The 10,960-nt window shown below is 49.6% G+C and overlaps 1 pseudogene; it reads left to right on the top strand.

Annotated features, from left to right (window-relative positions):
* The first annotated feature begins 7,500 nt into the window (after positions 1-7,500).
* LOC143999730 (U2 spliceosomal RNA) lies at positions 7,501-7,582 on the top strand (annotated as a pseudogene).
* The last annotated feature ends 3,378 nt before the right edge of the window (positions 7,583-10,960 follow it).

Raw genomic sequence — 10,960 nt, 5'->3', positions numbered from 1 at the left:
TTGGGTCTCCCAAAATACGATGGCATCTTTTGAGACCCAGTGAATGTATGTCCTAGTCTATGCAGTTCTATACCCTACGCTAATACTCCACTAGTGTGTGGTAGCGTTCAAAATATTCACCAATGCAAAGACCAGGATGGTCAGGACAGGAGGGACAATAATAGCGTGTGCCACACCTATATCCACGCTTTCTACAGACACAACATTTTCTTTGGGGGGCTTGTTGGGTAGGGGTACCAGGGAGGACATAAGGAAAATGCCTCTCATGCAGCAGGCTTACTGCATGTAGATTGGGAAGTTGGGCCACAGCACCGTCTGGAAACAGAAGGCCTGTGATGATCTCTTCCTGGAATTTAAGGAAGGATCCAGTTCATCCTGAAGCTTTGTATAGCACATAAGCATTCAGCAGAGCCAATTGAAATAAGTATACAGACACTTATTTTGTACCAGTGTCTGGCCTTACGGATGATTAGGTACGGCGCCAACAACTGGTCGTTGAGGTCCACCCCTCCCATATTAAGGTTATATTTGTGCACACAGAGGGGTTTCTCCACAAAACTAGTCGCCGTAAGAATTTGGATCGCCGTGTCTGCGTGAAGGGAGGACAGAACTAAAACATTCCGATTATCTTCAAGCAGGCTCTCTCCCCCAGCCTAAGACAGTAATCTACAAGCCGCTGGGTTAAGCCCCAGTGATTAGATCGCACGGTGCCACATGCATCAATTCAGTGATCAAACAAGTGACTACAAAGTGCCACACTCGTGTAATAATTGTCCACATACAAGTGGTACCCCTTTCCGAATAAGGGTGACACCAAGTCCTACACAATCTTACCAGTGCTCCCTATGTAATCTGGGCATTGTTCAGGGTCTACTTGACTATCTCTTCCCTCGTAAACCATAAAACGATATGTATAGCCTGTGGCCTTGCCACAGAGCTTATACATCTTGACCCCATATCTGGCACGCTAGCTGGGAAGATACTGTTTGAAAGACAAACGGCCAGAAAACGTAATCAGGGACTGTCAGGGCTGGCTTAACCCTTCCTCCTCTGGGCTGGCTGCTCAGCTGTCGGCTAATTGCCAGCTCTCTTCTCTTTCCACAGTTACCAGCTGTTCCCAATGATGCTCATCTGACCTGCCTATTTAAAGCCTTAAAGGCTCACTTTTGCCTTTGCTTTCACGTTGGTCACATCACAAGGAACAATCTCCTGCTGTTTATTTCAAGACTAGCTTGCTGACATCACTCCTGGCTTCTTATCCTGCTTGCAGTTGCTCTCCTTGGATCCCTGACTTCTGGCCTGGCTGATTTCCCGATCTGGTTAATGAACTTTGGACTGGCTGACTACCCGATCTGGCTACTGGACTCTGGCTATGCTTGACTACGCTTTTATTTTTATTAATAAACAAGTTTGATTTGATTGTACTTCTGTCTCAGTCTGTTTCATGGTTTCTGACAGTACGCGAAGGCCATGAATTCAGAAGATACAGTCAATCCACTTGTTGGTAATATTTTTTCCAGATTGGATGAGCAAGATCACCGCATGGATCAATTTGCCTTGGCGTTACTAATGCTCCTGAATCGCACGGCTCACCTGGAATCCCCCACGGTGGCTGCTCCGGTACAACCTGAGTTGCAGGCCCTCCCTGCTGCTGCGCCAGTCTCTGTGCAGGCACCCGCCTCGAGTATTTCCTCTATAAGAGGTATGTCTGGTTCTGCTCCGCTTCCCCAGCGATTTGGGGGCTATCCAGTTCAATGCAGAGGGTTTCTCAATTTCTCAAGCGTTTCACACGGACAGAGGCAAAGTAGGTTTCATGATATCTTTGCTTTCTGAGAGAGCCTTGGCTTGGACTAACCCTCTATGGGAGATGCAAAAACCTGTTGTCTTGAGTTACCCTCAGTTTGTGGCCTCCTTTAAAAGGGTTTTTGACGTTCCCGCACGCTCCGCTTCGGCTGCCAAATGCCTCATGTCCATCAAACAGTACGAGAACTGTTGCCGACTATGCCATTGAATTCGGTACTCTGGCAGCAGAGGTTGCTTGGAACAATGAGGCCCTCGTGGCTGCTTTTTCTCATGGTCTCTCGGATTCCATCAAGGATGAGATAGCAGCCCGAGATATACCCACTGAGCTGGAAAGCTTAATCTTGTTTGCCATCCTCATTGACTCCAGACTCAGAGAAAGACTTTCTCTCAAGGAGCGCTTGCGGAAGCCTCCTGTACGTTTGCCTCCAAGCTTTGTAGTCCCACCCATGCCTCCCTCACCTCCCATGCCTCCTGGTACCGAGTTGGTCAGTGAAGATGAACCCATGCACCTGGGCTTCACGCGTCTCTCTGTGGATGAGGGAGCCTTTAGGAGGAGGGAGAGATTGTGCCTTTATTGTGGCCAGGCAGGTCACTTTTTGAAGTCTTGTCCTACCTGTCCAGGGAATGCCCAAACCTTGAGGTCCTGTCATGGACAGACCTTAGGTGGTGCTGTTTCGTCCCCAGTTATCCAGAAGGATAAGCCCCTGGTTTTGGTTACCCTTTCTTGGGCTGAGTGGTCCATCGAGATACAGGCCGCCTTCCGTGAGTTTGTGCAATGTGCGGTTCCTCAGTGGCAGGTCCCCAAACGCCACTTTTTCTCACGGAAGGCGATTCCTGCTCTCTACCGGCATGTGGAAGGCAATGTCCTTGCCTTGCTGGACAGGGCGGTTAGCGGTAAGGTGCATATTACCACTGACTCATGGTCCAGCAGGCATGGACAGGGACGTTACCTGTCTTTCACGGCCCATTGGGTCACCCTTCTGGCAGCTGGGAAGGATGCAGGACAAGGTGCAGTAGTGTTGGAGGTTGTTCCGCCACCACGCCTCCAAAATGCTACTACTGGTTGTGACACACCTCTCTCCTCCACCCCCTCCTCTTTTTCTTCCTCCGTGGCCTCTTCCAGTGCTCTGTCCTCAGATTAGCTGTCCTTTGTCAGCTCTGCAGGGGCAGGCCGAGAGGTGGTTGACGCCACACCAGCTTAAGCCAGGAATGGTGGTTTGCGACAATGGCACCAACCTCCTCTCCGCCCCCCGACAGGGACAACTGACCCATGTGCCCTGTGTGGCTCACATCCTTAACCTGGTGGTGCAGCGGTTCTTGGGCAGGTACCCCGGCTTACAGGATGTCCTGAAGCAGGCCAGGAAAGTCTGTGTGCATTTCCGACGATCATTTAATGCCTGTGCTCGGCTGGCTGAGCTCCAAAAGGAGTTGAACCTGCCCAAGAACCGCCTTATATGTCACATGCCCACCAGGTGGAACTCCACGTTGGCCATGCTGCAGCATCTGCACACGCAGCAGAGGGCCATCAATGAGTACCTGTGTGACTACGGCACCAGGACAGGGTCAGGGGAGCTCGGTTTTTTCTCACCACGCCAGTGGGGCATGATCAGGGATGCATGTACTGTCCTGTCACCGTTTGAGGAGGCCACAAGGATGGTGAGCAGTGACAGTGCATGCATCAGTGACACTGTACCTCTTGTCCACCTCTTGGAGCATACGCTGCGTGGAATAATGGACAGGGCACTTGAGGCAGAACAGAGGCAGGAAGAGGAGGACTTCCTTGCCTCTCAAGGCCCCCTTTATCAGACAGGAAGAGGACGAGGAGGAGGAGGAGGATGATCGTGTCAGCATGGAGGCGGAGGCTGGCACTCAGCATCAGCAGCAGCAGCTGTCTTGTAGGGATGATTTACAGTCCCAAGAAACCCGCGGACTTGTACGTGGCTGGGAGGAGGTAGCTGCGGATCATGTTGTCCTTAGTGACCCAGAGGACTCCAGGCCGAATGCCTCAGCTAACCTACGCTGCATGGCCTCCCTGATCCTGCAAAGCCTGCAGAAGGATCCTCGTATTCTTCGGATCAAGGAGAGGGACCATTACTGGCTGGCCACTCTCCTTGATCCACGGTACAAGGGTAAGGTTGCCGACCTTATCTTGCCGTTGCAGAGGGAGCAGAGAATGAGACATCTCCGGGAGGCCTTGCAGAATGGTCTGTGCAACGCGTTCCCAGAGACTGGGAGGTTACAAACTTCTGGTCCTGGACAACGTGTTTCTGAGGCATCGGTCAGAAGGAGCGGTGGAGAAGGTTGCCGTCTGACAGATGCGTTCAGACAATTTTTTAGTCTGCAGCCCCAAGGTACGATCGGTTCCAGCAACCATCGCCAGCGTCTGATTTACATGGTGCAGGAATACCTAAGGGCAAGGTCAGACTTGGACACCTTTCCACCGAAAATCCTCTGGCTTACTGGGTCTTGAGGATGGATCACTGGCCAGAGCTTGCACAGTATGCAATTGAGCTACTGGCCTGTCCTGCATCCAGCATTCTTTCGGAACACACCTTCAGTGCTGCTGGTGGCTTTGTTACTGATCACAGGGTGCGCCTGTCCACCGACTCGGTTGATCGACTGACCTTCATAAAGATGAATCAGTCTTGGATCACCACCAGCTACCAAGCACCTGAAGCTGATGTAACCGAATAATTTTTTTTTGAAATATCACATCCCTTCAAGACTGCCTATGCTAATGATGAGTGACTGTCCTGTTATGTTGATTGTCTATCCTCTTCCTCCTCCGCTGATATGTTGGAAGAACATTTTTGGTTCTGGGTGATGCCACCAGCCCAATTTTTAAGCCCCTGTTTAACAGGGGCGTTTAATTACAATTTTTGATGCAATGCTTTGCAGCAGGGCTCACTCCTGCACTACAACTAGAGTATATGGGAGAGGTTGCAGTGTCGTGGCACCAGCACCAGTGCCTAAGGCCCAATTTTTCAGCCCGTTTAACAGGGGCGTTTAAATACAATTTTTGATGCAATGCTTTGCAGCAGGGCTCACTCCTGCACTACAACTAGAGTATATGGGAGAGGTTGCAGTGTCGTGGCACCAACACCAGTGCCTAAGGCCCAATTTTTCAGCCCCTGTTTAACAGGGGCATGTAATTACAATTCTTGATATAATATTTCACAACAGGGCCCGTTCCTGTGCCCACAGAGAGTAACTGTGAGGACTTATAGTGTTGTGGCACCAGCACCAGCACCAGCACCACAACCCCCCAAGGCCCAACTTTTCTACCACTGTTCAACAATGTCATGTAATTACAATTCTTGATATAATCGTTCACAACAGGGCGCTCCAGCGCCCACCAAGAGTCACTTTGAGGGCTTACAATGTTGTGGCAACACCAACACGTTGTTCCGCCATTTCTGCAGAGCATATAGGGCAGGCCCCTACTTTCAAACATCCAACTTACAAACGTCTGCTACTTGCAAACGGAAGGAGACAACAGGAAGTGAGATGAAAAAAGACAGACGGCAAAACAAATTATACAGGGGTGATAACCCTTCCCTATGTTTTCCAAAAAGCTTAAAAATAGATTTTTTGACTGGAGATACACTTTAAAAATGTACCAGTTCAAAATTACAAACAGATTTTACTTAAAACAACAAACCTACACAGTCCCTGTCTTGTTTGCACCGCCTGTATACTGCCCGGGGGCCCCATGTCTTTCCTTTTTTTAATATGGGTACGGGGTTCCCCTAATATCCGTACAAGACCCAAAGGGGCTGGTAATGGGTGGGGGGGGGGGGGCTACCCATGCCATTTTTCTCAATGATTTTCATCCATATTGTCGGAACCAGATATTACATTAAAAACGCAAGCAGTTTTAAATGACTTTTTTTCCGTTAAATGTAATTTTGTGCAGGGACCGTTCTAAACACGGGAAACACGTGGCACTTCACATGCATACTATATACACCCCCCAAGCACGATATTTAAAGGAATATTTCACTTTTTTTTTTCACTTTAATCGTCATTAAAATCACGGCCATTTTTAAAAACATTTTAGGCATTGACCCATGTCCACTGGAGCAGGAGCCAGGTCCCTAAACCCTTTTTAGGACAGTATCTTGCATATTAGCCATTAAAATGAGCACTTTTTATTTCGAACGTTCGAGTCCCATAGACTTCAATGGGGTTCTAAAGTTTGCACGAATTTTCAGAAACTAAGAGAGAACAATCTCTATTGTAAACTAGAGAAGTGCGAGTTCCATCGTGAACAGGTTACATTCTTGGGCTATGTCATTTCCACTGCTGGTTTTTCGATGGACCCAGAGAAACTGTCGGCAGTCTTAGCCCTTGTACACACGGTCGGAGATTTTGCCAACCAAATCCGTCGGATTTTGTCCGTCGGATTTAGTCCGACGGATTGTATTCGAAACTGTTGCATACACACGGTCGGACCAAGTTGTCTGATTTAGCGGTTGCCAAGAACGCGGTGACGTAAGCCGTGTACGGCGGGACTAGAAAAAGGAAGTTCAGCACCACGTCCGGCACCCTTTGGGCTCCTTCTGCTGATCTCATGTTTTAGTAGAAGTTTGGTGAGAGACGATTCGCGCTTTTCAGATTAGTGATTCAGATCGCTACCGCTCTTCAGTTTGTGCTTGTCTTTGCGTATCTGATAATCAGTGTGTGCAGTCATTAAGTATTTGCTTCTCATTGTGGACTATATCTTGGTATAGTACGCTTTGAAAGGCATTTTTTATTGTCTGCTTGCTTCTGCTATTCAGGTCGTCCTTTCAGGCCTTGCTGTTTATCGGTGCTTTCTGGTGTCTGTTCTGACCAGCCGACCGTTTTCCAAACATGTTTCGTCTACGTACTCATTGTACAGTTTGTGCTGTGCAGGGGCTTCATGTTGGGATTCTTACTTTGACTTTGACACAAGCCCGGTCAATGAACAGGGAGGAGAGGTGTTTGTGGACCAAGAATTGGTTGCGCCAGCATCACCAGTTTGCTTTCCAAAATGGGGTCACTTTGTGGGCATTTCCATTGTCCTGGTGCTCCATGGCCTTCAAAAGTGTAATAGGTGGTTGAGAGATTAGATGTGTAATTTATGCTACAAAACGCCTGAAGGTGCTACTTGTAAATGTTGGGCCTCTGTATGTGGCCAGGCTGTGTAAAAGTCTCACACATGTGGTATCAGGAGGAGTAGCTGAATATATTTTGTGGTGTCGTTTTTGTTATGTATATGCTATGTGTTGGAAACATCTTATACATTGACAACTTTGTGTAAAAAAAATGCGCTTTAATTTTTTTTCACATTTTCCAAAAACTTCTGGAAAAACATGAACCGTTCAAAAGACTCATTATGCCTCACAGATTATATGTTCGGGTGTTTGCTTTCCAAAATGGGGTCACATTGTTGGCATTTCCATTGTCCTGGTGCTCCAGGGCCTTCAAAAGTGTAATGCCCCATACACACGGTCAGAAATTCCAACGGAAAAAGTCAGATCGGATTATGTTGTCGGTGCTCCTAGGGACCATCAAAGATTTGGATATTTTTTTTTTATAACCTAACCCTGATTTATACTTCTCAATAACATTGTCCCTTTCTTGTTTGGAGAGTTCCTTGGTCTTCATGGCAGTGTTTGGATAGTGGTGCCTCTTGCTTAGGTGTTGCAGCCTCTGGGGCAGTGGTGGCTGGTGATCGCTTCTCGGCCTTTTGGCTAAGATCAAGTGTAGTATCTGTTCTTATCAGTTGCCAATAGGTGGCGCTTGTTTACCGTCCCTGCTCTATGGCGAGGTGGAGCAGGGGTGGCGGTTGCAATGCAAAGCCTGTTGGTGTAAAGGTGACCCGGACTGGTTTGTAGCCGGTTCGGGAAGCCTCCTGATGAGGACGGAGAACCACTGGTCGGCGCCAGGGGAGGGGACCCTCTCAGACCGGCTTGGATTGTGGCAGCTCTAGCCCCAGTCAGTTTTTCGGGAGGGAACGCTTAGCTCTTCTGTTCCAGCAGAGGGGCGGCCTGTACCTTTCGAATATAATTAGGTAGGAGTGACGGGAGTGAGGGTTTGACCTGATGGCAAAGGGTCTCACTAAGCTCGCTCATCTCCACGCCTTTCTGGCTGTGGTGGGGGCTGTCGTGGTCTGGGCTGGGCTGTCGGGGATGCTTTTGTTGGAAAGCCCATGGTGATGTGCCCCTGGAGTGGCAGTCCAGGGGTGCCTTCTTTCACTGTGCGTCTGCACTTTGATTTAGGCACCTAGGTCACGTCACCATTACACGCTTTTTTTACACCTGCCTCTAGGGCCCGGCCTTTTGGCTAGGACCAGAGGAATTTTTGATTCCTGGCAGGAGGGCCGGTCATTGTATTGCACAATGGCCACTTTTCACTCTCCTCTTCACTATCCCTTCCTCACTTTTTATTTATTTTATTTGTGTGTGTCTTGTCACAGTCTGTCACTGCACGTTTGATGAGTAGGGTGTCGGTCCTCGGACCAATCCTGAAAGTCTCTGGGAGAGCGGACATAGGCCTTATGGCTTGGTCCAATCTCCATGAGGGGGGCCTACCTTCGGGGAAGCCCCCATAGTACCAAGTACCTAGGAGGTTCTGTTTCGGCAGTCCTCCCGGGGAAAGGAGGTCTTCCGGTTTCGTCCGGGGACCACTGTGTTGAGTCTGGTACCTCAGTCCCTGTCTGGAGCCTAACGCCCGGGGGATCAGGGTATGGTCCTTCTTTTGGAGGACATCAGGCACCTGTCTGCACTTTTTAGTGTGTCACTCTTTATGTGTGTGCACTTTTTTTATGCACCGGGTGGAAGTTTTTTGGGTGTGTTTGCACGCCATGGGCTTTTAAAAAAAAAAAAAAAAAAAGTGGCGGCTGGTGAAGTTTTTGGATGGGGGGGCGCCAGACCCCGCCCATCATTTTGGCCCCTCCCACTTCTCATAAACCACGCCCCTTATGTAATCTGAAAAAAAAATTGGCATGGGTTCCCCCCTCCGAGAGCATACCAGGCCCTTAGGTCTGGTATGGATTCCAAGGGGAACCCCCTACGCCGAAAAAACGGCGTGGGGGTCCCCCCAGATCCACACCAGACCCTTATCCGAGCACGCTATCCGGCCGACCAGGAAAGGGGGTGGGGACGAGCGGACGCCCCCCCCTCCTGAGCTGTACCAGGCCGCGTGCCCCCAACATGGGGGGTGCCTTGGGGGAGGGGGGCGTGCGGCCCCCCCACCCCAAAGCACCTTGTCCCCATGTTGATGAGGACAAGGGCCTCTTCCCGACAACCCTGGCCGTTGGTTGTCGGGGTCTGCGGGCGGGGGGCTTATCGGAATCCGGGAGCCCCCTTTGATAAGGGGACCCGGATACCGGCCCCCCACCCTATGTGAATGAGTATGGGGTACAATGTACCCCTACCCATTCACCTGTGAAAAAAAGTACAAAAAAAACACAACACAGGGTTAAAATATTTTATTGCACAGCTCCGGGGGTCTTCCGTCTTCGGGGGTCTTCTCGCCGGACTCCTCCGCTATCTTCTTGTAGCTCTTTTGCTAGCAGAGGAGCCCGGCTTTCTTCCTCGCCGCCGGCCTCTTCTTCCGACTTCGGGGGTCTTGTCCCCCTCTTCGGTTCTTCTGCCGGGCCACCGCGCCTTCTTATAGCTCTTTTACAGGCGGTGGCCCGGTCTTCTGTCTCCGCCGCCGCCGCCCGTTCTTCTTCTTCTCCAGGAGATGTTGACTCGACGATCTCTCCGGCCAGAATGCCAGGGACGCGCTGCGCTGCCACTTATATAGGGACAATGGGGCGGTGTCACATGGGTTGATGTCACATGGGTTGGTCACATGGGTTGATGTCACATGGTGACCCCGCCCCCTTACGATGTCACACACCTAGGGGGAGGGGGGGCGGCGCCCGGGTGCCCCCTATGGGCGGGCCGCCACTGCTCTGGAGCCTTTCAAAAAGGTGTGTATATGTAATGACAGATCATGTGACACTTAGATTACACACAGGTGGACATCATTTCACTAATTATGTGACATCTGAAGGTAATTGGTTGCACCAGAGCTTTTTATGGGCCTCATAACAAAGGGGGTGAATACAGACGCACATGCCAATTATAATTTTTTTTATTTCTGAAAAATAGTTATATATATATATTTTTATAATTTGAATTCATCAACTTAAACTATAGTGTTCTGGATCAGAATACAATAGTCTAAGTTGGTTGTAAATGTTTTTTTTTTTTTTATCTCAATTACATGTGATGGATCATCACATGTAATTCAGATAAAAAAAAAAAAACATTGAACTATAGACTGTAATGTAACAAACAGGTAAAAAGCCAAGGGTGGGGGGGTGAATACTTTTTCAAGGCACTGTACTCCTGCCCCTGCACATTACATACTCCTGACCCCTGTACTCTGTACATTACATACTCCTGACCCTGTACATTCCATACTCCTGCCCCTGTACTCTGTACATTAAATACTCCTGACCCCTGTACTCTGTACATTAAATACTCCTGACCCCTGTACTCTGCACATTACATACTCCTGCTCCTGTGCTCTGTATATTACATACTCCTGCTCCTGTGCTCTGTACATTACATACTCCTGACCCCTGTACCCTGCACATTACATACTCCTGACCCCTGAACTCTGTACATTACATACTCCTGCCCAAGTACATTGTACATTACAAAACTCCTGACCCACCCTGTACATTACATATTCCTGACCCCTGTATTCTGTACATTACACATAGTTGCCAACTGTCCCGAATTTCCCAGGACATTCCGCCTTTTCCCGGTTTAATAGTTTCCCGGGAAATGTCCTGGGAAATTCGGTTTTTCACGATTTTTGCCGCCGGCCACTAGAGGTACGCGGCCGGCGGAGACAGTTTCAAGACATGGAAGTCTTCTTGAAAATGGCCCCACTGCCAGACTCTGTGACCTGTAATGGAGTCTAGATGTCAGGGGGGGGGCAGCCTGGATGTCGGGGGGGGCTAGCCTGGATGTCAGGGAGGCCAGTCTGGATGTCACGGAGGTGGCATAGAGGGGGCCAGTCTAGATGTCAGGGGGGCCAGTCTGGATGTCGGAGGGCAGTCTGGATGTCACGGGGGGACCAGTTTGGATGTCACGGGGGGCAGTCTGAATGTCATGGAGGGTCAGTCTTG

This window comes from Lithobates pipiens, unplaced genomic scaffold, assembly GCF_037356315.1.
Source record: "Lithobates pipiens isolate NorthernLeopardFrog02 unplaced genomic scaffold, aLitPip1_a1.2 Scaffold_19, whole genome shotgun sequence".
NCBI classification, from domain to species: Eukaryota; Metazoa; Chordata; class Amphibia; order Anura; family Ranidae; genus Lithobates; species Lithobates pipiens.
The sequence above is the reverse complement of the archived record's forward strand: the minus strand, read 5'-3'. Positions and strand labels throughout refer to the sequence as shown.